We start from the raw sequence: 25,058 nt of genomic DNA on the forward strand, positions 1-25,058 counted from the left end.
GACATCCATCAGCCTCCCAGTCAGGCTCCCAGACCAGCACTCTTTCTACCTCTTGTGGGAGCACTCCTCTAGACAAGGTCAGAGCCTTGCACCTGAGAGAGAGGACACAACACGATCAAAGACTCACGTAGTTTGCTCAGCAAGTGTGTCAGAAAAGAGGAACCAAGTCGCTGGATGTAGCCAAATTTAACCTTCAATGAGGGTACAGCATTCACTCCTGAGAGATCCCATGAAACAACTCAAGGACCAAAAACATGAAATTCTACCCACATTCATTTCTGTGAGTTCCTTTTAATGCGGTTTTCTTTAAAAAGGCAAATCAATATTTTAACATATTAAGCTAATTCATATGCTAGGGCTCTAAGATGCTTTTTTTTTTTTTCCTGTAGAAGAACTATGATCTTGATAAAAAAAAAAAATACTTGGTATAAAGAAATTTGTTTGTTTCAAGATCTGGGTGAGCAATAAAAGGAGTGGCAAAAGAATGAGTGAAGAAAAGAGTGACGGGAGCCTAGGATGAATAAGAAAATATCAGGCCCCAAAGATAAGAAGGGAAGGAAACACTGGAGCTTTTTTCAGAAACCAGACAGACACAAGGTAACTTTGGGAAGTCCACAGAGAAGGACAGCACAGAAAATTATAGCAGAGGAGGAAAAATAACATAAAATTATTTGTGTTACCTTCTTACCTCTAAGTTGGAAAAGAGTGGTGGAAGGAAAAAAATGTAGGAAAAGATGGTTTTGTTCACCACCCCAGACTAATCTACCATGAGTTCACCTTCAGTAAATGAAGTCCTGTTATCTCTCTGTAGACCTGCTATGAAGACCAAAGAACCCATGCTATTCTCCCGATGACCACCTTTGCAGTGCTCAAGCTTCCAACAGTAACAGGGCTCCTCCTGAGGTTTAAATGACAGATTGTGATCCTGCATCACTCCAGTGACAGCTTGACAGAGGAGAGAAACCTGTCCCACGCTCCTCATGCCAGCCTTGATGTATCTCAACCTCCTGAGAGCCCCAAGAATTAGTCACTGTGGAATCTTCATTACAATGCACCTAATGAGTAAATGAAATCAAGAGGGAAAAGATAATTTGGTTAAATATGCACTGGGGATGGAAAAACAGATGGGGGCATTAATCCTACTTACAATATTTGGCTTCAAATCAAGTCACATCATGACTAGTTAGGAGAAGCTGTTAGACATAACTATCAGAGGTTTCACTGGAAAATGCTTCAGCTTGGTAAGATCCTGAAAGAACCAAACCATAAGGGTATTTCTGTACCACCAGTGCCAACTTTGGGTAAAACTTACATTAAAGGGAAGTCCTTTATAGGTTTCCCCATAGGCTTTAATTTCAAATGGAAATCCAACCACTACAGTCAGCAAACATGGGTTGACCCAATTGCCTTCAATGGGTTTTCTTCAGGGACTCTCTCTCACTTGGTCTAAACTGAAAGGCCACTCTCTCAGGGCAGCTGTGTTCTATGGCACTCTGAATGGACAACTGATTTCAGCAGCATAAAACTCAAGGCTTTATAATCCTGAAGTGTCACTGAAGGTATTCTGAGCAGTGAAGGAACAGTACACTAGGAGTTTCTTTTAAAAACTGAATAACACTAGAAAATCCCATGGACAGAGGAGCCTGGTGGGCTACAGTCCATGGGGTCGCGAAGAGTCGGACACGACTGAGTGACTTCACTTTCCCTTTTCACTTTCCTGCATTGGAGAAGGAAATGGCAACCCACTTCAGTGTTCTTGCCTGGAGAATCCCAGGGACGGGGGACCCTGGTGGGCTGCCGTCTATGGGGTCGCACAGAGTCGGACACGACTGAAGCGACTTAGCGGCAGCAGCAGCAGCAGACCATATCAACATGTACCTTTCAAATCCTTCTGTAAAAGTGATGCTTATAGACAGCTATCTGAGTGCTGAGCTGGCCCCAGTAGAACAAGCAGCCATCTGGGAAAAGGCAAAATGGGAGTGTTGGCATGTGGCCCCAAAGGACTACATTCAACTCTCTTCTCTCCTCAGACCTCTGCTTTTACTTTCATCTTCCTTACCGGCAGCAGATGACCTTGCCTCTGACATCACAGAGAAGAGAGAAGCCATTAAATAACCCTTAACTTTCTACAAAAAAAAAAAAAAAAAAAAAAAAAAATTCCTCTAAATGACCTACATCTGCATGGTCTTCTCCCTCTTTCCTCTTGCAGGGTGGGAAAAATGTCTTTCTCCTCTCAAAGCCCAATTCCTATCTGTGTTCCCCAGATCACCTTTCTCAGCAAATTATCTAGAGGTTTGCCCATCTCTACTCACTTCCAAGGTGAATCTATCCAGTCCCATAACTTTAGTAAATCTGTGTTTCTGAATGACTTGTTTCTGCAATCCTAGACTGCTTACTTGACAGCTCTTCTTGGAAGACCCACTCTCCATAGGCATTAAACAGATGAGCTTCCTACAAGAACACTACTCCCACACTCATGTCTTCAACCTCAGCGACTACACAGACCTCCACTCAGGTGCTTGAGCCAGTCACCTGGAGGACTCTGTCACACTCGTCTGGCTCTTGCTTACATGTCTAATAAATTACCAAGCTCCATATTATGCCTCAGATTTACTGTCTCTGATTCCATCAACTTCACCATAGGCCCATCCACAACCATTGCTCACCTGAACTACTGCAATAGCTTGCTTCCCAACTCATCTCCTCCATTCATTTTTGCTACTTCCCCTTCCAATCCATTCTCCATATCTAACCTTTCTGGGGAGAAAACAAACACACACCATCTCATCATTCCTTACCTTCAACCGGCTCAATGGAGATTCACTGCATGTGAGTGTGGGCATAACACATATGGTCTGGGGAACATCCCCCTGCAACACAGCAGCCTCGTCTCCTGACTGCTTCCCAATTCCCTCAGTAGCTTTACTCTCTCTGGTCCTTGAACAAGCCTGGCTTCTTCTCACAGCAGTCAGTCAGGAAAAGATTTTACCTTTACTGTTAGCCTAACTCCTACTGTTAGCCTAACTCCTAAATGCTGGGGTGGATAAAGCACAAGCTGGAATTAAGACTGCAGGGAGAAATATCAATAACCTCAGATCAAAGTGACACCACCCTTGTAGCAGAAAGTGAAGAGGAATTAATGAGCCTCTTGATGAAGGTGAAAGAGGAGAGCGAAAAAGCTGGCTTAAAACTCAGCATTCAAAAAACAAAGCTCATGGCATCTGGTCCCATCACTTCATGGAAAATAGGTGGGGAAACAATGAAACAGTGAAAGACTTTATTTTCTTGGGCTCCAAAATCACTGCAGATGGTGACTGCAGTCATAAAATTTAAAAAAACTCTTGCTCCTTGGAAGAAAAGTTATGACCAACCTAGACAGCATATTAAAAAGCAGAGACATTACTTTACCTACAAAGTTCATATAGTCAAAACTATGGTTTTTCCAAGAGTCATGAGTGGATGTGAGAGTCGGACCATAAAGAAGGCTGAGCACTGAAGAATTGATGTTTTTGAACTGTGGTGTTGGAGAAGACTCAAGTCCCTGGACATGCTGGGAAAGATACAAGGCTGGAGAAGGGGATGACAGAGGATGAGATGATTGGCTGGCATCACGCACTCAATGGACATGAGTATGAGCAAACTCTGGGAAGATGGTGAAGGACAGGGAAGCCTGGAGTGCTGCAGTTCATGGGGGTCACAGAGTCAGACACGACTGAGTGACTGAAAAACAGCAATTTCTGTTCATCCTCAAGATCAAAGTTTAAATGTCTCAATAGGGAATCCTTCAGAAATACTTCCAAGTCTCCATTTCTCTACCTCCACCTTATAAATTAGATCCTACTCTTAGAATGCTTTCTAGTTTTTATTCCTATGGCTGTCAGAATTACATTGCCAATATTTCTAAAAATATTATCCTTCTATTTTATGAACTTTTTAAATTTATCTTTAATTTTATGTTTTTATTGAAGTATAGTTGATTTACAATGTTGTATTACTTTCTGGTATACAGCAAAGCCATTCAGTTATATACATATATAACTTCATACGTATATTTTTTCAGATTCTTTTCCCTTTTAAGTTACTACAAAATATCGAGTATAGTCCCCTGTACTCTACAGTAGGTCCTTGTTCATTATCTTGTTTTATACACACATGCATGCTAAGTTGCTTCAGTCGTATCTGACCCTTTGTGACCCTGTGGACTGTAGCCCACCAGGCTCCTCTGTCCATGGGGATTCTCCAGGCAAGAGTACTGGAGTGGGTTGCCATTTCCTCCTCCAGGGTATTTTATATATAGTACTGTATATATGTAAATCCTGAACTACTAATTTATCCTACAGTTTTCAAAGTTACATCTCAGGCTCACAAATTTGTTGTTCGGTTGCTGGTTTCCTCAAATGCATACAGGTTTTCTAATTATGATATCACTAATGCAAGGAGAGGACAGTAACTCAGGACAGCAGAAGGAGCCTCTGGGCTGTTGGGTCTAAACCGACTCACTGCTCTGTTGCACTGAACCCCAGTTGTTGTCCTGGCTCTTCTCACTCCAAGAGTTGCCAAAACATTCATATTCTGCCATATCCTCTTCTTTATTTCAACTATTTTTGTTCTTTTTCCCCAGCATCTCTTGAGTTCAGTAAACATAGCCTGTATGTCCTCTCTAATGTGATAAATGACCTTCTGGTCTGTGCTTCTCAACAGATAGCACATGGGAAAGTCCTGAGGTCAGATGGAGTTTGGCTTTCCAGGAACCAGAAAGGTCAGAGTGTCCAATGGGTGATGAGATCAGAGAGACAGGCTGGTGCTAGACACTGTCCCGTCTTAGAGGCCACACTCAGGATTCCATATCTGAGGATTCTATATCTTACCCTAATGCTAACAGAAAGCCAGTGAAGGGTGTTAGACAGAAAATGAGATGAGCAATCTTGCCTTTTAAAAAATCACTGATATAATCTTTCTGCTAAATTGAAAACCAGTCAGAGTATTTGCTCCTGCAAGCTACTTTGAGAGATGATAAATAGATTGTACAAAATGAAGTGTTAGTCGCTCAGTCGTGTCTGACTCTTTGCGATGCCATGGACTGTAGCCCACCAGGCCCCTCTATCCATGGAATTCTCCAGGCAAGAATACTGGAGTGGGTTGCTATTTCCTTCTCCAGGGGATCTTCCTGACCCAGGAATTGAACCTGTGTCTTCTGCATTGCACACAGATTCTTTACCATCTGGGCCACCAGGGAAGCCCATACAAAGCGGACTGAGAAGTAAAAAGAAATTGGGAGATGTTTCTTATAGCTCTAAAGAGTTGAAAAGTGCTTCTATCTCTCTCTATCCACAAATTTGCTGTGTGGCCCCAAGTGTACCACATAATTTCCAGGTCCTATAAGTAATAAACCTTACCTCCACCCCCCTCCCAAAAAAAGAAGAAAAAAACATTGAAGAGTGGAGAATATATCTTACAAGGAAAAAAATTATTGTCTTGGAGCTTTGGGAAAACCCTGCCACAAAAGACTCAAATTCCAGTTGCAGTTTTACAACCGTAGCATCAGTCTTTCCTTTCCTGGTACTTGTTATGTGAGGAATGAAAATACTTTGAAAAGATCAAATGTCTGAATCAGAACTTGTCACAAGTCTCGAAGACAATATCCAGCAGATGTCATTTTCCATAGGTAGGATACTTTGGAACTTTAGGAAGTTCAATTTAATCCAAGCATTATTTTCTAAATGTCACTTATTGTCCAGTCCATTTTATTGCTACATGCACAAATCATTTTTAATAATGAGTAATATGCAGGGTGAAAGACAGTTATAGTCCAGAGGTCCTACAAATCAACAAAATTACATAGATAAAATTCCTGAAGCAAGTCCATGAATCCATAAGTTACGAAATTCAATTTGTTTCAAATGTCACCAATTCATCATCTCCAGTTTCTGAGTTAAGAGCAGCTCTAGAGTATAATTCTGATTCCAGGCACTACTTTACCCAGCATGTAATTCTGAGACCTTTCCCCCCGAGATCAGTTTTTACAGTTCTTTAAAGTTCCCCGGGTGCTCTGTAAATGCATTAGTAACAAGGCAACAACTTCCCCAACAAAGCATTGTTTGAAGTACAACAGACGTTGCTGCTTCAAAGTCTAAAGCCAATTTTATTTAATTTCCGGGGCATAACATAGAAAGTAGCAAACTCTGATTGAGTCTTTCTTTTTTCACTGAGTAGCAGCCCTTTTCAAGGAGTCTAATGTATTTAACCACAGCCCTTTTGCTTCACATATTTCCATTACTGTACTTTCAGAATAACACTGGGATGGCCCACAGAACCATTAAAAGGCCCTCTTTCAAAGTAGGTTACTGAAGTCCATTACCGTAATGTGTTTTTTCCTACCACCCTCCTCATATAGATTGCAATCCCTTGGGCCAGGGTTTAAGATTACTGCATACATACAAATAATCCATCAAAAATTCTGACTTAATGAATTAGTCTTCCATTTTAAAGGAAAAGCATTAATGCCATTTTTTAAAAAAAGGAACTAAATTTTGCATATTACAGTTATGTGACTAATTGATACACATTAAGTTTTAGAGGTGACTATTTTCCTATTTCCTAGAATAAGGGATATCCAAAAACCCATCCAGGACTAAAGCCAATTTTTACTGTCTCCCCACCCCCAAATCCCCCTCCCCCCCCCCGGACACACACACAGTGGTCTAGAGCCTACCAGGAGGCCAAGGAGAATCTGCCAACAAGAGTTATATCAGTTCAGGGAAAACACAGCCTTATCTTGTGTGCTGAGAGTTACCTTCCTGTTTAAGGTACAAGGACCTCATTAATTACTTGATATAAATCTACAGACTACATCCTAGGATCTGTGTTTACTAAGCATGAGCCAAGTATTTTTTTTATCCCACTCACACCCTGCATTTTGCATAAGATAATAGATTACCCCTAGGGACACCAGGATCTCTTCCAGGCACCAAGTTTTGGGATGAATCTTTAAAAACTCTTATGAAATTGGGATTTCTAATTGTTTCTCTCAAAAATGCACAATAATCATAAATTTTTTACTTCTAATGTTAGCCAAGAATGTTCATGTGTCAAAATGGATTGCTTTTATTTTAGCTTTTTAATTAACAGATATTGTGATTCAGGATTCTGAGTCCCTGTAGAAGAAAGAAGGGGACAGAACTGTGGATAGGCACACAAGGGTGCTTCAAAGATAATGATAAAGTGCTATTTCTTAAACTGGGTATTGGGTCTACAATCATTATATCCTTAACCTCTATTTATAGAGGTTTTCTATTTACTCAATATTTTATAAAACCAGCTTTGAAAACAAAGTACATGGGAACAGTCACTGTTTTCAATTTCTACACTTAAGTTACTGCAACTTAATTGAAGCAAATCAAACGCTTCTGTGAAATTTGACAGGTTTACTAATACTTTCAGGAAAACATTATGGGAATAATTTCACCTCTGAAAAGACTTTAATCCAATGTTGCTTTAAGATGCTATTCTAATAATCAGTTCAGTTCAGTCGCTCAGTCATGTCCGACTCTTTGCGACCCCATGAATTGCAGCACACCAGGCCTCCCTGTCCATCACCAACTCCTGGAGTTCACTCAGACTCACGTCTATCGAGTCGGTGATGCCATCCAGCCATCTCATCCTCTGTCATCCCCTTTTTCTCCTGCCCCCAATCCCTCCCAGCATCAATGCTATGATATAATACCATCAACATTAGAAGGAAAAAATTAGGAAACTTCACCCCCAAAAAACAACTTCAAGAACAACTGGGCACCATCTACCTACAAACATGTCTGTTGCAAATACAGACACAAATACACAGTCTCCACCTTCAGGGACTGTAGTCTAATAGGGAAGGAACACAGACACATAAACAACTGCTCTAACTGCAAGATAACACTAAGTGCTAAACAGGCACATAAGCAGCATCCTACGGCGCTAAAAAACTAAACTGACACACAGCTTAACATTAAGAACAAACAGTCTAATCAAAACCTGAGCAGATGACCTAAATTCCAAGAAGACATACAGATGATCAACAGGCACAGTAAAAGATGCTCAGTACTGCTAACCATTATTAGAGAAATGCAAATCAAAACTAGGGAAGTATCACCTCACACCAGTCAGAATGGCCATCATTAAAAATTCTACAAATAGTGTATGCTGGAGAGGGTGTGGAGAGAAAAGGAACCCTCCTACACCATTGATGGGAATGTAAATCGGTGCTGCCGCTACAGAGAATAGTATAGAGGTTACTTAGAAAAGTTAAAATAGAGTCATCCTATGATCCTGCAATCCCACTCCTGGGCATATATCCAGAGGAAACTCTAATTAGAAAGAATACATGCATCCCAATGTTCACAGCAGCACTGCTTATATAATGGTCAAGACATGGAAGCAACCCAAATGCCCATCGACAGGTGAATGGGAAAAGATGTGGTGTGTATATATATATATATACATACACACACACACAATGGAATATTACTTGGCCATAAAAAATTAAATAATGCCACTTGCCGTAGCATGGATGGACCTAGACATGATCATATCAAGTGAAATAAGTCAGACCGAGAAATACAAATATCATATGACATCACTTATATGTGGAATCTTAAACGATACAAATAAACTTCTTTGCAAAGTAGAAACAAACTTACAGATATAAAGAACAAATTTATGGTTACCAAAGGGGATAGCAGGAAGTGGTGGAGGAGAGATTAGTTAGGAGTTTGTAATTAACATGAACTTACTACTATATATAAAATAAACAAGAACATACTGTATAGCACAGGGGGCTGTATTCAATGTCTTGTGATAACCTATAATGGAAAAGAATGTGAAAAAGATTTCCTGAATCACTTTGCTGTATACCCAAAACTAGCACAACATTCGGAGAAGGCGATGGCACCCCACTCCAGTACTCTTGCCTGGAAAATCCCATGGATGGAGGAGCCTGGTGGGCTGCAGTCCATGGAGTCGCGGGGAGTCGGACATGACCGAGCGACTTCCCTTTCACTTTTCACTTTCATGCGTTGGAGAAGGAAATGGCAACCCACTCCAGTGTTCTTGCCTCGAGAATCCCAGGGACCGGGGAGCCTGGTGGGCTGCCGTCTATGGGGTCGCACAGAGTTGGACATGACTGAAGTGACTCAGTAGCAGCAGCAGCAGCAGCAGCAGAACATTGTAAACTATGCTTCAGTAAAAAATGGTTTTAAAAAAAAAGGCGTTAGCTGAGACTTCCCTAGCAAACAGCATCTACTCTGATTAATTCACAATGGTCTAGGGTCAGCCCTTCATCCTTGCAGCTCCAGAATTTGATTTTATCAATGCCTCAGAGTTGATCAGATTCAGAGACAATGACTCACACTCACCAACTACCAAAAGTCTAAAGCATATATATCAAAGAGCCAATTTATAAATTTACAATAAGAATTATAACTGCTGAGAAAAGCAGATGTCCATGTTGTCTGACACATGCATCTCTCCTCATATAAAGTTAAATGGAAAGCCCTATAATAATAAAGTTGTTTGGGATACAAGAAGTCATAAAAAGATCAGCTGGTGATATGCTTACAATGTTTTTTAAAAATGTCATTTTGGTAGCTTGATGTGTCCAGCTGCACAAAAGGGACCTGCTTCAGGAAAAACCACACATTTCTGAGTCCTAACAGGAAAACTTATCCTCTAGATTGGACCAGGAAGAGCATGGTCAAAGGCTGCCTTCCAAGTCCATATTTTTGTATGCTTCCGAGACTGACCAAATGCTCTTAGGTCATGTTCTAAAGCTGTGCGCTTTCTTTGGTTATATTAAAAACTGTAACCAAGTGAGAGTCAAGTCTTCTAGTGGGGAAATACTTAACACTTTTACATAGTTGTACAGTTTTCCAAAACTTAGTTTATAGGATAATTCTTAGGGTGCTCTCTAAGGTACACATGGAGAGTGATTAGCTTTAGGGTCCATGCAGAGGTGCAACAGGAGATGGGGCTGGCTATGGGAGTCTGCGGAAGACCACAAAGTTGTTGAATAACTTGAATACTATTCTAGAGAATGGCAGGCCTTTGAAGATTTTTAGGAAGAAAAGTGACCTATCTCACCCTAGAATGTAACGATCTTTACAATCTCCTTTTGGAAAGCCATTCTGTAGGGAAAATATTCTGCAACATCTATGACATTTCAGATGTACTTCTTTCAAAGTGTTCAGTCTTTAACAAGCTCAAAGGATATCATTCGGAGTTTCTTCTCAGAGAGGAGCTAAAATTTGCAAAGAAAACACAAACAAATTATGTTAAACAGCACTTAAAGATTAAAGCTTCAACTGTCAATTAGATTTTTCTCAATGTTTCTGGTTCGGTGACCTTAAACAAACCTTAAACCTAGTTTCTAGACCAGTTGTCAAGCCACTGCTGCTGCTGCTACTGCTAAGTTGCTTCAGTCGTATCTGACTCTGTGCGACCCCATAGACGGCAGCCCACCAGGCTCCCCGTCCCTGGGATTCTCCAGGCAAGAACACTGGAGTGGGTTGCCGAATCCTTCTCCAATGCATGAAAGTGAAAAGTGAAAGTGAAGTCACTCAGTCGTGTCCGACTCCTAGCGACCCCATGGACTGCAGCCCACCAGGCTCCTCCATCCATGGGATCCTCCAGGCAAGCGACATGTGTATTTAAATCCTTCTAGTCACATTAAAAAATGCAAAAAGGAATTGGTGAAATTAATTTAAACTGTAAATTTTATCGAATCTAACGTATCCAAAATATTATTTCCATATCAAGTTTTTGAAATACAAGTGCATTTTGTACTTAGAGAACATTTCATTTCATTCTAGTCATATTTCCATGCTCAGTAGACACATGTGGCTAGCGGCTAATGTTGTACAGCATAGCCTTATGCTACCTACTAGAGAAGGCAATGGCACCCCACTCCAGTACTCTTGCCTGGAAAATCCCATGGACGGAGGAGCCTGGTGGGCTTCAGTCCATGGGGTCTCGAAGAATCAGACACAACTGAAGCAGCTTAGCAGAAGCAGCAGCTTACTACCTACTGTCAGCTTCAGGGTGTTTCATATTATCAGATAGAGCTGTGTTTCAGAGACCAAAGTGTTCATAGCTATAGAGAAGAACTGAAGGCTTACAATACTTAATATGAATGTATTTTCTCCTGTAGGATGATGTGTGTGTGTTTGTGAGAGAGAGAAACAGAGAATATAAGATTATATATGAGCAGCCAACTGGTTCACTTGGAGCTAATAAGGAAAGCCAGATCTCTAGAAATTCTGTTTTCCTTTGGAAGGGTTTTAAAAATACAGAACACCAGAACTTACTTTGTCTGTGTTTCCATAACTTACTTAAGACATTCAGATTCAAAAGGTATTCTACACATGTTGAATTAGCCTCACATTCAGTTAAGTTCAGTTCAGTCATTCAGTCATATCCAACTCTTTGCAACCCCATGGACTGAAGCATACCAAGCTTCCCTGTCCATCACCAACACCCAGAGCTTGCTCCAACTCATGTCCTTCGAGTCAGTGATGCCATCCAATCATCTCATCCTCTGATGTCTCCTTCTCCTCCTGCCTTAAATCTTTCCCAGCATCAAGATCTTTTCCAAGGAGTCAGTTCTTCACATCAGGTGGCCAAAGTTGCAATTTCAACTTCAGCATCAGTCCTTCCAATGAATAATCAGGACTGATTTCCTTTAAGATTGACTGGTTGGATCTCCTTGCAGTCCAAGGGACTCTCAAGAATCTTCTCCAACACCACAGTTCAAAAGCATCAATTCTTCAGTGCTCAGCTTTCTTTATAGTCCAACTCTCACATCCATATATGACTACTGGAAAAACCAAAGCTTTGACTAGACAGACCTTTGCCAGCAAAGTAATGTCTCTGCTTTTTTTTTTTAATTTAAACTTATTTATTTTAATTGGAGGCTAATTACCTTACAATATTCTATTGGTTCTGTCTAGGTTGGTCATAGCTTTTCTTCCAAGGAGCAAGCATCTTTTAGTTTCATGGCTGCAGTCACCATCTGCAGCGATTTTGGAGCCCACAAAAATAAAATCTCTCACTATTTCCATTGTTTTCACATCTATTTTCCATGAAGTAATAAGACGGATGCCATGATCTTAGTTTTCTAAGAGTTTTAAGCCAACTCTTCCACTCTCCTATTTTACTTTCATCAAGAGGCTCTTTAGTTCTTCTTCACTTTCTGCCATAAGGGTGGTGTCATCTGCATATCTGAGGTTATTGATATTTCTCCTGGTAATCTTGATTGCAGCTTGTGCTTCATCGAGCCCGGCATTTCACATGGTGTACTCTGCATATAAATTAAATAAGCAGGGTGACAATATACAGCCTTGACGTACTCCTTTCCCAATTTGGAACCAGTCTGTTCCATGTCTGGTTCTAACTGTTGCTTCTTGACCTGTATACAGATTTCTCAGGAGGCAGGAAAGGCGGTCATCTCCTTGAGAATTTTCCAGTTTGTTGGGATCTACACAGTCAAGGGCTTTGGTGTAGTCACTAAAGCAGAAGTAGATATTTTTCTGGAAATTCTCTTGCTTTTTTGATGATGCAACAGATGTTGGCAATTTGATCTCTGGTTCCTCTGCCTTTTCTAAATCCAGCTTGAACATCTGGAAGTTCTCTGTTAACGTACTATGAAGCCTGTCTTGGAGAATTTTGAGCATTACTTTGCTAGCATGTGAGATAAGTGCAATTGTGCGGTAGTTTGAGCATTCTTTGGTATTGCCTTTTTTGGTGATTGGAATGAAAACTGACATTTTCCAGTCCTGTGGCCACTGCTGAGTTTTCCAAATTTGCTGGCATATTGAGTGAAGCACTTTCACAGCATCATCTTTTAGGATTTGAGCTAATTCAACTGGAATTCCATCATCTCCACTAGCTTTGTTTGTAGTGATGATTCCTAAGGCCCACTTGACTTCGTATTCCAGGATGTTTTCCAGGCAAGTATACTGGAGTGGGTTGCCATGCCCTCCTCCAGGGGATCTTCCCAATCCAGGGATCAAACACATCTCTTATGTCACTTGCATTGGCAGATGGGTTCTTTACCACTACCGCCACCTGGGAATGTGGGACTGTGGAACTCATATAACTTTCAGAGCTGCACAGTCTCATATATCATCACTGGTTCTAGTCCTAAGAACACATTCAAAGGTCAGGCTGCTTTTCTCAGTCCTCATAATGAAAGGGCTTACTTCCCTCCCTATGCAGGCAATGAAGGTCTCTTCACACATTGACTTAGAATGGCTACATGCACTGTCTGCAGCGGTCCCAGATCTACTGTCGTCCTTTTCTCTTGCATGCTCAGTCAATCAGTCATGTCCGACTCCCTTTGCAACCTCTCTGTAGACAGCCAGGCTCCTTGTCCATGGGATTCTCCAGGCAAGAATACTGGAGTGGGTATTTCCTCCTCCAGGGGATCTTCTCAATCCAAGGATCCAAATCCCTGTCTCCTGCATGCTGGCATGCAGACTCAACTACAAAAACCAATTACTGTTCTCAGTCAATAGAGGGCCTCAAAGAAGTACAGACTTTTCACAATAAAATACCACATTCATGCCTTGGAAGTGGTTTACACTTCTATGGATTCTCTGACCATCTCTCTCATTAGAGTTACAAAACAGATCAACTATAACTTACATCTTCAATAGGGAACCCTGTCACACTATACATTGTAACTATAAGTTTTAATGAAAAATAACACAATGCAATGAATATTCATTGTACCCTAGCTTCCATTCTAGGCAAATGCTCCTGCAGTCTCACTGATACCAAAGACCAGGGGTCAGCAAAGTATGGCGCGCAGACCAAATGCAGTCTATTGCCTGTTTTTATAAAGCTTTATTGCAACACAGACAAAACACACTCATTAATTTATGTATTTTTTAATAATCTCTTTCCTGCTATAAAGGCAGGGTAAATAGGAACAGAGACCATTTTGGCCCTTTAATTCTAAAATATTTACTCTCTGATACTTTACAGAGAAAGACTGACAACCTCTTCTCTTGATCAAGGTAACTCCAAGCAAAGTAACCACAGAAAGGAAAACCTTTCCACACAGGACACCACTGAACTTTGTCATAAGCACATATTTTTCCCCTGAGAACTTGCTTTCCCTCTCCACATTTATCCACATAGTTACAAAAGAGTACATCTGAGTCAGGACACCTGGACACCAAATTTTGGAATTTGGATTAATATAAATAAAGTTACAGTGTGACCATGCTTTTAAAGGAGAGAGATATAAATATATAAGATTTTGACAAGGTTAGCCTACAATCTAAAATTCAAAAAAAAAAACCTTAAATTTCCTAAAATACCTCAAAGATCTGAAGAATTGTTGGATGATACTGAGAAATTCATCTAGAATGAAGTACATAATGACTCTTCTTTAATGAAAGAGTAGTTTGAAGATATTGGGAGATAGAATAAGAGATTTTAACATACTCTAATAGAAATTTCAGAATAATGAAGGAACAGTGAAAAACTGGGTCTTCTCTTATGGTTCAGATGGTAAAAGACTCCATCTGCAATGCAGGAGATCTGGGTTTGACTCCTGGGTCAGGAAGATCCCCTGGAAAAAGGAGTGGCTACACACGCTAGTTTTCTTGCCTGGAAAATTCTGTGGACAGAGGAGCCTGGTGAGCTATAGTCCATGGGGTCCCAAAGAGTTGGACATAACTGTGACTAACACAGTGAAAAACCACCCCTGAAACAATGATATCTGAGACTTTTCCAAAATTCTGGATCAAATTTGCACTCTGATTATAGGCAGAATGAAAAATAAGTTCAAATCTGTACAATTTAGAGAAGAAGGCAAATTTTAAAAGAATGGATCAGCAGCAAGTTATAACAAGAGACTAGAGTGTTATCAAAGTGCTGTGTGAAAACAACTGTCAACCTTCCCTGGTGGCTCAGAAGACAAAGAATCTGCCTGCAATGCAGGAACTTAGGTTCAATCCCAGGATTGGGAAGATCCCTTGGAGAAGGAAGTGACAACCCACTCCAGTATTCTTGCCTGGAGAATTCTTTGGACAGAGGAGCCTGGCTGGCTATAGGCCATGGGGTCATAAAGAGTCTGACACAACTGAATGATTAATGCTAGAATTTTATGGTCAGCTAAACTAATATTTGGGCTTCCCTGATAGCTCAGTTGGTAAAGAATCCGTCTGCAATGCAGGAGACCCTGGTTCGATTCCTGGGTCAGAAAGATCCACTGGAGAAAGGATAAGCTATCCACTCCAGTATTCTTGGGCTTCCCTTGTGACTCAGCTGGTAAAGAATCCACCTATAATGTGGGAGACCTGGGTTCAGTCCCTGGGTTGGGACGATCCCCTGGAGAAGGGAAAGGCTACCCACTCCTGTATACTGGCCTGGAGAATTCCATGGACTGTATAGTCCATGGGGGTTGCAAAGTGTCCAACACAACTGAGTGACTTTCACTTTCATGTTCAAACTAATATTCAAGAGTGAAGACGAAATAAAGACATTTCAGGCTTAGAAAGACTAAGAGAGTTCACCACCCTTAGGGCTCACTAAAAGAACATATTTCAGCAAGAAGAAAAGTAACCAAGAGGAATGCCACAAACAAAGTTGGATAAAATACTTTAAAAAATGTGTTTGAAGACATTATAAGGTAAATTGGTCAGTAACAACATGAAGGGTCAGGATCCTGGAGAGAAGGGAAATGCGGAAAAAAGAGCTCCACGTGAAAGTCTGCTCCTGCTCTGGAGACATCATAAGATATGAATCACATGACACCAGGCTGCTGCTGCTGAAAGAAGTCTAATGAGAAGGAGGTTGAGACTAGTTTTTGAGTAAGTGCTCCACAGCATCTGTCATTCCTCAACTAACTTGGTTTTTGTCAAAATCCATAGCCTGAAACTAAGGATAATGTTGCCTTCCTTGAGTTCCTGATTAGGAGAAAAAGTGCTGAAACCTGCTACAAACTGAGCCTGGGCTGGTAGCTCAGAGTTTTTAAAAATTCTTAAAAACTGGAAATAGAACTGCCATATGACCCAGCAATCCCACTGCTGGACATACACACCAAGGAAACCAGAATTGAAAGAGACACGTGTACCTCAATGTTCATTGCAGCACTGTTTACAACAGCCAGGACATGGAAGCAACCTAGATGTCCATCAGCAGACGAATGGATAAGAAAGCTGTGGTACATATACACAATGGAGTGTTACTCAGCCATTAAAAAGAATGCATTTGAATTAGCTCTAATCAGGTGGATGAAACTGGAGCCTATTATCCAGAGTGAAGTAAGTCAGAAAGAAAAACACCAATACAGTATATTAAGACATATATATAGAATTTAGAAAGATGGTAATGATGACCCTATATGCGAGACAGCAAAAGAGACACAGATGTAAAGAACAGACTTTTGGACGCTGTGAGAGAAGGTGAGGGTGGGATGATTTGAGAGAATAGCACTGAAACATGTATATTATCATATGTGAAACAGATTACCAGTCCAGGTTTGATGCATGAAACAGGGTGTTCGGGGCTGGTGCACTGGGATGACCCTGAGGGATGGGATGGGGAGGGAGGTGGGAGGGGGTTCAGGATGGGGAACACATGCATACCTATGGCTGATTCACGTCAATGTATGGCAAAAACCACTACAATATTGTAAAGTAATTAGCCTCCAAGTAAAATAAATAAATTAATTAAAATAAAAAATTATTTACCTATTTTTATGTTTAAAATATTTCAAACCAATTAAGTGTAATATGATAAGATCATACATAATTTTTCCTCATTCTTGCTTTTTTCTTAAACTCTTACTCTTCTCAATTTACCTTGCTGAAAGTAGGTCAAATTTTATCTCTGTTTTGAGTAAACTCACTGGATATCCTGTATCAAATCAAATTCAAACCTAAAAGATGTTAGTTCATTACCTTTTGTTAGTTCATTACATTTGTTCTTTCTAATGAATTTATCATGTCATTTCCAGGTTTTAAAACCCAATTATTCTAAAGATTTTGTTCTCTTTATACAGAAAAATCAAAACTCCTGTGGATGTTAGATCAATAATTCAAAGTGTAAGCATTGTTATAAAATTCAAGACACGTGAATTGAACTTTATAATAAGCAATATAATGATAAGGAGAAGGAGTTTCCTACTCAAATAAATTAATTTTATTAGTTATTTTACATTTGGCAAAGAAAATCTAAGTATTCCTCTAAACTCTCAGCTGAAGTGTTATGGACTATTTTAAGTACATCTTGTCTTTAAGCTCTAGTGACAAAATTAAACAAGATATAAAATAATCATGATAATTTTAACTTGATCTTATTTACTTATTTTCTAAACCAAGGTCTTTTGAGTCTAAACACTTAACTTGAAGAAAGTTTGGAAATAAACAGCCATCTTTGTTGTTGTAGTCACTGAGTTGTGTCTGACTCTTTTTCAACCCCAGGGACTGTAGCCCACCAGGCCTCTCTGCCCATGAGATTTTCAAGGCAAGAACACTAGAGTGGGTTGCCACTTCCTTCTCCAGTGATCTTCCTGACCCAGGGATTGAACATGCATCTCCTGCATTGTAGGGAGATTCTTTACCACTGAGCTACCAGGGAAGCCCAAATATCCATTTTGCTATACTTCAAATAGTAATTGAAATTACTACCTTAAAAAAGATATTCTGAAAATTCACTTGGGCAACAACAACAAATATCAAAAACACATCAAGGCTACAGACAAACACACAGAGATTTGCTCAGTCATGTATGACTCTTTATGTCTCTATGGACTGTAGCCCACCACGTCCCTGTGTCCATGGGATTCTCCAGGCAAGAATACTGGAGTGAGTTGCCATGCCCTTCTCCAGGGGATCTTCCCAACCCATGGATCGAACCTGGGTTTCCTGCATTGCAGGCAGATTCTTTACCATCTGAGCCACCAGGAAGCCCAGAGATGTCATTCTGTTAGTGATTCAAGGAGCACTCCAGTGTGACCTGTAGCTCAGAATAAGATGACCCCTGTAGAGACACTATTGGGGAACTACCTTTTGTGTATAGTCACAATGGCTTGGACAGTTTTCTAAACCAAATCATTGTTTCACAGTGTAGAACTCCACAAATTCATCAAATATTTGATAAAGAGGTAAACCACATCCAAAGGTGTTTCTTAACAAAAATCCTATGGATCCTCTGTAGCCCAGTTCTGGAGATTGGGTTATCTTTTATATGAAGAAAGCATTGGTTTCTCAACTTTCAAATCAGAGTGTCCACTGTGCTTTTGATGCATATCATGTTGTCAAAAAGTGGGGTGGGTTTAGCCTTCCCATGGGTAAACAGGCCACAAGCTGTAGACCTTCATCAACTCTTCAATCTTACATTTTTGATGACTAATCAAAACTATAAAGAAAGCTGAGCACAGAAAAATTGATGCTTTTGAACTGTGGTATTGGAGAAGACTCTTGAGAGTCCCTTGGACTGCAAGGAGATCCAACCAGTCCATCCTAAAGGAGATCAGTACTGGGTGTTCATTGGAAGGACTGACGTTGAAGCTGAAACTCCAATACTTTGGCTACCTGATGTGAAGAACTGACTCATTGGAAAAGACCCTGATGCTGGGAAAGATTGAGGGCAGAAGGCGAAGGGAACGACAGAGGATGAGATGGTTGGATGGCAGCACTGACTCGATGGACATGGGTTTGGGTGGACTCCGGGAGTTGGTGATGGACAGAGAGGCGTGGCGTGCTGCGGTTCATGGGGTCGCAAAGAGTCAGACACAACTGAGTGACTAAACTGAACTGAACCAAAACACTAGGTAAAGACAGTCATTTTTAGTGCTATACACTCTTTCTAAGGTGTACACTTGGATTAAATTGTACTGCCTATGAGGTATATAATTTAAATGAATTGGACTCTTGACTTTTGGCAAGAGTACTTAGAAGAACCAGGAAAAAGCATTCTCAGTAAAATTTACATAGTAACATGACCATAGTGCCATTGAGTTAAAGTGTACAATTTTATGACTGGAATACAGACAGAGGTACAGTATTTAGCAAGCATCATTAGGCTTCTAACTAAAAAATAGAGGTTAAATATTATTTTTGTTAATATGATTGCTTATCAACCAGGAAACCAACAAGTAAACAGTCTAGTTGGTCTCTTGAAGGTGATGCTTAAAAATTCTATAACCTAATCAACCTGACATATTCTAAGTCAGCAACAGTTAAGCTCCTTGCACACATCAGTACTGGAAATGCCATGTAACAGACAGCTTAGGACATAAGGAGCCCACATTAAAAATAGAAAACCTACACTTTTCCATCACAACTCAGTACTCTTTATAATTACCAGTGAATAAACATTAAAATATGACAGTAAAATTACATCCAGAGACTAACATAAAAAAGATAACGTATGGCCTCTTAAAAACGCTTTCTTATTTGGAAATTGTCATAATATCAGAAATAAATACAAAATGAAGGTCCTAAGCAAGAATATGGTCAAAAAAGAATTGACCTGTTTCAAATAATGAAACACAAGGAATAACCAAAAAGTATTTTTGTTTCAGTTCTATTTAGCCATGACAGGCTAAAGGAATATAGAAGAGACATCTAGCCCAGAATGGTATTAAGAAAAGACTCTCTGTATTAGATAAATATTAAATTGTATCTTGAAGGAAGAGCAGAAGTCAATGAGGAAAAGAAAGTTTCCAAGGACATTTGAGCAGTGGGAACTAATGCGTAGAATTATAAGGATAATTATTGAAACCCACTCTCTGCTAAACATGGAAATATCACTTAAGTAAGAGAAAGACATGAAGGAACAGAAGACATAAATAGAGTGTTCTAGCCACTTCATATACATTTTTCTAACCCTCCCAACTACCCAAAGGGCAGGTCTGTTTTCCCTCAGTCAGAGTTTAGAGAGGCTCCTCGGCTAATTCACTGTCATTCAACCAGACTCTAAAATGAACTCGATTGGATGGAAAACGCCACAAATCCTGACTCTATGAAACAATACAGAGGGAAAGAACTCTGCCACCTTTAATTTTCCATTTACATGGTCTAGGTGTTGAGGGACATAGGAAAAGAGGCAAGAAACAGGTGATAGGTCTTATATGTTATGCTAAGTAATTTAAATTTTATTTAAAGCCATTATTTCTATCTTTGATTGCAAGAGAGCAAAATGATGAGATATTTATTTAGAAAAATCATTCTCATAGCAGTATAGAAGATTTTCACTTAAAAGGCAAATGATGTGATTAGACACATTTTTCCAAAGAACACATACAGATGGCCAAAACAGGCACGTGAAAAGATACTCTACATCACTAACCAGAGAAAAGCAAGTTAAAACCTCAATGAGACATCACCTTACACCTGTCAGAATGGCTATTATAAACACACACACACACACACACCCCACAGATAACAAATGTAGGAAGGATGTGGAGAGAAGGGAGTCCTAGTACACTACTGATTAGAATGTAAGCCAGTACTACCAATACGGTAAACGGCCTGGAGGTTTGTCAAAGAAATAAAAATAGAACAACCATAGGATCCAAAACTTCCACTGCTGGGTATATATCCAAAGAAAATAAGAACACTAAGTTGAAATGCTACATGACTCACAATGTTCATTAACAGTATTATTTACAACAGCTAAGAAGTGGAAACAACCTCAACAGATGAACAGATAAAGATGTAGTGTATACACATAATCGAATGTGTACTCAGCCATAAAGAAGAATGAAATTTTGCCATTTCCAAAAGATGGATGGACCTGGAAGGTACTATGCTTAATAAAATGAGTTAGAAAGAGACTAATACTACATGTTATTATGCATATGTGGAATCTAGATAATAAAACAAATGAACGAATGTAACAAAAAAGAAACAGAGACGTCGATAGAACAAGCTAGTGGTTTCTAGTGGGGAGAGGGAAAGAGGAAGGGGAAGACTAAAGGCAGGGGATCCAGAGGTACAAAGTAAACGAAGCACGAGGATATATTGTACAGCATAGGGAATACGGCCAATATTTTATAAAAATTTTCAATCAGTTCAGTCACTCAGTCGTGTCCGACCCTTTGTGACCCCATGGACTGCAGCACACCACAGGCTTTCCTGTCCATCACCAATACCCGGAGCTTGCTCAAACTTAAATCCATTGAGTCGGTGATGCCATCCAACCATCTCATCCTGTCATCCACTTCTCCTCCTGCCTTCAATCTTTCCTAGCATCAAGGTCTTTTCCAATGAGTCAGTTCTTCACATCAGGTGGCAAGAGTATTGGAGTTTCAGCTTCAGCATCAGTCCCTCCAGTGAATATTCAGGACTGATTTCCTTTAGGATGGACTGGTTGGATCTCCTTGCAATCCAAGGGACTCTCTAACACTCTCTAATCCAAGAGTCTTCTCTAACACCACAGTTCTAAAGCCTCAATTCTTTGGCACTCATCTTTCTTTATAGTCCAACTCACACATTCATAAACGACTACTGGAAAAACCATAGTTTTGACTAGACAGACTTTTGTTGGCAAAGTAATGTCTCTGCTTTTTAATATGCTGTCTAGGTTGGTCATAGCTTTTCTTCCAAGGAGCAACCGTCTTTTAATTTCATGGCTGCAGTCACCATCTGCAGTGATTTTGGAGCCCCAAAAAATAAAGTCTGACACTGTTTCCACTGTTTCCCCATTTATTTCCCATGAATTGATGGGACCAGATGCCACGATCTTCGTTTTTGAATGTTGAGCTTTAAGCCAACTTTTTCATTCTCCTTTCACTTTCATCAAGAGGCTCTTTAGTTCTTCTTCACTTTCTGCCATAAGGGTGGTGTCATCTGCATATCTGAGGTTATTGATATATCTCCCGGTAATCTTGATTCCAGCTTGTGCTTCATCCAACCCAACATTTCTCATGAGGTACTCTGCATACAAGTTAAATAAGCAGGGTGACAATATACAGCCTTGAAATACTCCTTTCCAAATTTGGAACCAGTCTGTTGTTTCATGTCCAGTTCTAACTGTTGCTTCTTGACCTGCATACAGATTTCTCAAGAGGCAGGTCAGGTGGTCTGGTATTCCTATCTCTTTCAGAATTTTCCACAGTTTGTTGTGATCTACACTCAAAGGCTTTGGCATAATCAATAAAGCAGAAGTGGATATTTTCCTGGAATTCTCTTGATTTTTGACGATCTAACGGATGTTCACAATTTGTTCTCTGGTTCCTCTGCCTTTTCTAAAACCAGCTTGAACATCTGGAAGTTCTCTGTTAATGTACTGTTGAAGCCTGTCTTGGAGAATTTTGAGCATTACTTTGCTAGCATGTGAGATGAGTGTAATTGTGAGATAGTTTGAACATTTTTTGGCATTGTCTTTCTTTAGGATTGGAATGAAAACTGACCTTTTCCAGTCCTGTGGCCACTGCTGAGTTTTCCAAATATGTTGGCATAATGAATGTAGCACTTTCACAGCATCATCTTTTAGGATTGGAAATAGCTCAGCTGGAATTCCATCACCTCCACTAGCTTTGTTCATAGTGTTGCTTCCTAAGGCCCACTTGACTTCACATTCCAGGATGTCTGGCTCTAGGTGAGTGATCATACCATCGTGGTTATTTGGGTCATGAAGATCTTTTTTGTATAGTTCTTCTGTGTATTCTTACCACTTCTTAATATCTTCTGCTTCTGTGATATCCATACCATTTCTGTCCTTTATATGCCCATCTTTACATGAAATGTTCCCTGGTATCTCTAAGTTTCTTGACGAGATCTCTAGTCTTTCCCATTCTATTGTTTTCCTCTATCTCTTTGTATTGATCACTGAGGAAGGCTTTCTTATGTCTCATTACTATTCTTTGGAATTCTGCATTCAAATGAGTATAGCTTTCCTTTTCTCCTCTGCCTTTAGCTTCTCTTTTTTTCTTAGCTATTTGTAAGGTCTCCTCAGACAACTATTTTGCCTTTTTCCATTTCTTTTTCTTGGGGATGGTCTTGATCACTGCCTCCTGTACAATGTCGCAAACCTCCATCCATAAGTTATTCAGGCCCTTTGTCTATCAGATCCAATCCCTTGAATCTATTTGTTACTTCCACTGTACAATCTTAAGGGATTTGGTTTAGGTCATATCTGAATGGTCTAGTGCTTTTCCTTACTTTGTTCAATTTAAGTATGAATTTTGCAATAAGGTGTTCATGATCTGAGCCACAGTCAACTACTGGTCTTGTTTTTGCTGACTATATAGAGCTTCTCCATTTTTGGCTGTGAAGAATATAATCAATCTGACTTCAGTATTGACCATCTGGTGATGTCCACGTGCAGAGTCTTCCCTTGTGTTGTTGGAAGAGAGTGTTTGCTATGACCAGTGCATTCTCTCAGCAAAACTCTGTTAGCCTTTGCCCTGATTCACTTTGTACTCCGAGGCCAAATTTACCTGATACTCCAGGTATCTATTGACTTTCTACTTTTGCATTCCAATTATTTTGTATTCCATAATAACTTTAAATGGAGCATAATCTATAAAAGTACTGAATCACTATGCTCTATACCTGAAACTAATAATGTAAAAACTGTATAATACTGTAAATCAACTACAGTTTTTAAAAAAGAAAATTGAATTGCTCTCTAAAGGAGACTGCAGTCTAGCTAAGCTGTTACTTACACTCATACTTCTGTAAGAATTTTGGATCAGAATAAATTCTGTAGAAAACTGTGAAAGAACTAAAGGAAAAGAGAGAAAATTATGGATTTATAATAGCAATGTATAGCTTTATTGAAAATGGGGGTGATTTCAGTTTGATTAGGATTTGAAATGGCAACCCACTCCAGTACTCTTGCCTAGAAAATTCCATGTATGAAAGAGCCTGGTAAGCTACAGTCCATGGGATGGCAAAGAGTCGCACATGACTGAGCAGCTTCACTTCTCATGAATCAAGCTGCTTGCCACTTCTTGCTGCTGCTTGAATCATCTAGGAAGTGAAGAGACAAGGAAAGAGACTAAGAAATCCATCATCTTTATCCCTTTTATCTAGTGAAGTATCCTTTCTATCTAATAAAAGGATTTTATATTCATGGAAGGCTCTCACTCAATATGACTACAGATGAAACATTAGGACCTGTGGTCCCACTGTGCTTCTTTCTACTATAACTAGGAAGAAGTAAACCTAGATATGGTTGAGGTAGAAAGTCAACCTGGTATATGAAGGTGAAAACAATGAAAATTACTGCTTATATATCTTTTAGAACATCCACTCTAAATCATTCAACATGAAGTGCTAATCATTAAACAAATTTTATAGTCACTCAGTTTTTCCATGAAAACAGTACAAAGCAGGTTATTCCCATGCAACGAAAGTTTTATTCTATTAGTATAAATTAGTAAAAATCTATTTGAATAGACTCACTACAGAATTTAAGGGATACTGAAAAATATAATTTCTAACCTAACTACTTGCTATTGGAACACTCCTACTTTCACATATTAATATTTTCTCAGTAAAAATGTTTGGAAGAATTGCCTTTTAGAAATATAGAGTATGTATTAGTTCATCTTGGTCATGAAACAATGTATTCTTTCAAGGTTGGGAATTGTTCTAGTAACTGGAAAGAGCATTCAGATATATGGCCATGTGTATTCTCATTAACTAAATTATTTACTACACGTCAATGTGCACATTAAAAATAAGACAAAATCATGTTAACAAGTCATGTATATAAGCTATTTAATTTTCTCCAAATGCTACCTGAAACGAAAGGTTTTCAAGATCTCTTAGAGAAAACATATGGATTAAATTCCACTCGATGGCAAAGATCTTAAGGGCAAAGACTGTCCTATTTTATATTGTCACTACCTTGCTAGAGTAGGTATTCAATAAATGACAAATGAAGGAACAATTTACTAGTGTCTTGTGCAGTTCTCTTCTGACCATTCCTTATCGGTTTCCTTTATTATATTCTCTTAGAATAATCTTACTACTGAGATATTTGCCCAACACAGTTGCTGGATATGTTTGTTTATCAACTAAAGGAAAGTTCCTCCCAGTTCCAAAATTGCTTTC

At 39.6% G+C, this 25,058-nt stretch overlaps 1 long non-coding RNA gene across 1 annotated transcript in view; it reads right to left on the reverse strand.

Moving 5' to 3' along the window:
- The window catches only part of LOC129658927 (uncharacterized), a 132,650-nt gene that overhangs the window by 24,340 nt on the left and 83,252 nt on the right, over positions 1-25,058 (reverse strand). The gene's annotated exons all lie outside the window — the stretch shown is intronic.

The sequence above is a fragment of the Bubalus kerabau genome, chromosome 8 (genome assembly GCF_029407905.1).
Source record: "Bubalus kerabau isolate K-KA32 ecotype Philippines breed swamp buffalo chromosome 8, PCC_UOA_SB_1v2, whole genome shotgun sequence".
Classification (NCBI taxonomy): domain Eukaryota; kingdom Metazoa; phylum Chordata; class Mammalia; order Artiodactyla; family Bovidae; genus Bubalus; species Bubalus kerabau.